The 2,491-nt window shown below is 36.2% G+C and overlaps 1 pseudogene; it reads right to left on the reverse strand.

Annotated features, from left to right (window-relative positions):
- Positions 1 to 1,277: 1,277 nt before the first annotated feature.
- Positions 1,278 to 1,584, reverse strand: LOC103076718 (cysteine-rich PDZ-binding protein pseudogene; annotated as a pseudogene).
- Between the last annotated feature and the right edge of the window lie 907 nt (positions 1,585 to 2,491).

Below are 2,491 nucleotides of genomic sequence, written 5' to 3' on the forward strand. Positions count from 1 at the left end.
GTTGTGGCACGCGGGCTCAGCAGTTGTGGCTCACGGGCTCTAGAGCGCAGGCTCAGTAGTTGTAGAGCACGGGCTTAGTTGCTCTGCAGCATGTGGGATCTTCCTGGACCAGGGCTTGAACCTGTGTCGCCTGCATTGGCAGGCAGATTCTTAACCACTGCGCCACCAGGGAAGCCCGAATGATCCTTTTAATGTGCTGTTTAATTCAGTTTTCTCTCATTTTGTTGAGGGTTTTTGCATTTATGTTCATCAGAGATATTGGCCTATAATTTTCATTTTTTATACTGTCTTTATCTGGCTTTGGTATGAGGGTAATGCTGACCTTATAAAATGAGTTTGGAAGTGTTCCCTCCTCTTCAATTGTTTGGAAAGTTGAGAAATATTGGCATTAGTTCTTCTTTAATTAATTAATTAATTAATTAATTAATTAAATTCTATTTATTTTTAGCAGGGGAGGGGGAAGTAGAGGAGGTAAAAAAAAACCATTTGGTTTCTGCATCAAAGCACTTTCCCTAAGAGTGGTGATTCATTCATTGCATATCATCATGGGTGCACATAGTTATCCTGGCTTTCATGACAGTTTGAATTCAAGGTAATGTATGGAATATGTATTTTTCTGAAATCCAGTGTATTCAGGTGGACATATACAGGGTATCCCTTGTGTTCTCATTCTCATATGAAAGACAATGGCACTTTGGCTTCAAGAACAAATAAAAAATATCATAACTACAGCTTGTGTTTGATTTGGGTCTGGGCTAATTGCTTAAGGAACAATTTAGTAATAAAGGTCTCAGGTATTTAAATTCCCTATGAAGCTGCAATTAATTAAGGGGCTGCTGATTTTGAGAACTATGCAACCAACAGGGAATGAGGAAAGAATTACATGTCTGGATGCCAAGTTCAGAGCCAAATATCAATAATCTCCTTCACACTTTTGCAATATCTACAAATAAAGTAGAGAGAAAGGATAAAAATAATATATAAATAATGATAAATAAAAAGTACATATAGAACTGGGAAAATCATTTTTCATTACATTTGCCACTTATTCCAGTTCAATAAGATGTTTGTAAGGGAAAAAAGCAACTTAAGACAGAAAACTAGTTACACTGTTGCAGTTCAGAACTGCTTGAAAACAGAAAAATGAATACCAATCAACTTCCCTGATTTAAACCTAATTGTTTTAAGACATATTTTGTAACCTGAACATCTATGTTATGCCTTGAAAATTCAAAGCAAAAGGTAAATCATATGGAAAGCCAGAAACCTCAATACATCTAGACAGACGTTTGCTTGTAGTTTTTGGTATCCAAATTTTTTTCCCCACACAGTGCAGAAGCCCTTTTTGTAGACACAGCACTGGCAATAATGAGAACCCAGTTGGTGCACAGAACTTTTACAAATTCTGCAAGTGGAGGACCTATTCTTTCCATGTGGATCAAGTCTTGCTTTTTTTTTTTAGGTCAAAGCTTTATTTTTGTCCAGCTCTCTTCCACCAGTTCCTATGATATTCCTTGCACCATCTTTCCATGTATCTAGAGTGATAACAGTACCAAGTTTCTTTTTACATTTTTCACACACCATCCTTCCATGACAGAAGGAGTGGTAGCTAGTTCTTCTTTAAATGTTTGGTAGAATTCACCCATGAAGGCTTCTGGTCTTGGGCTTTTCTTTGTTGGTAGGTCTTTGGTTACTGCTTCAACTACCTTACTTGAAATTAGTCCATTTAGATTTTCTATTTCTTTATGATTCAGTCTTGATAGGTTGCATGTTTCTAGGATTTTATCCACTTCTTATAGGTTATATACAATTTGTTGGCATATAGTTGTTCATAGCAGTCTCTTATGATGCTTTGTATTTCTGTAGTATCAGTTGCAATGTCTCCTCCCTTATTTTCTTTGTTAGTCTAGCTAAAGATTTGTCAGTTTTATCTTTTTAAAAAACCCCAACTATTAGTTTTGTTGATCTTTTTAATTGTCTTTCTAGTGTCTTTGAAATTTATCTCTAATCTTTATTTCCTTACATCTGCTAACTTTAGACTTATTTTTCCTTCTTTTTTCTGATTCCCTGAGGTGTAAAGTTAGATTGTTTATTTGAGATCTTTCTTTTTTCTTAATGTAGGTGTTTATCACTCTCAACTTTCCTCTTAGGATTGTTTTTGATGAATCCCATAAGTTTTGGTATGTTGTGTTTGTCTCAAGATAGTTTTTTATTTCCCTCTTGATTTCTTCTTTGACCTATTGGTTGGTTGTACAGGTGTATATCATTTAATTTCCACATATTTATAAATTTTTCTCCTATTTTTTTTTTAGTAGAGTTAGGAAGGAACTGGACTTTTAACTTTATTTATTTATTTTTGGCTGTGTTGGGTCTTTGTTTCTGTGTGAGGGCTTTCTCTAGCTGCAGCGAGCGGGGGCCACTCTTCATTGCGGTGCGCGGGCCTCTCACTGTCATGGCCTCTCTTGTTGCGGAGCACAAGCTCCAGACGCGC

Source organism: Lipotes vexillifer, unplaced genomic scaffold (assembly GCF_000442215.2).
Source record: "Lipotes vexillifer unplaced genomic scaffold, Lipotes_vexillifer_v1.1 C27005977, whole genome shotgun sequence".
NCBI lineage: Eukaryota > Metazoa > Chordata > Mammalia > Artiodactyla > Lipotidae > Lipotes > Lipotes vexillifer.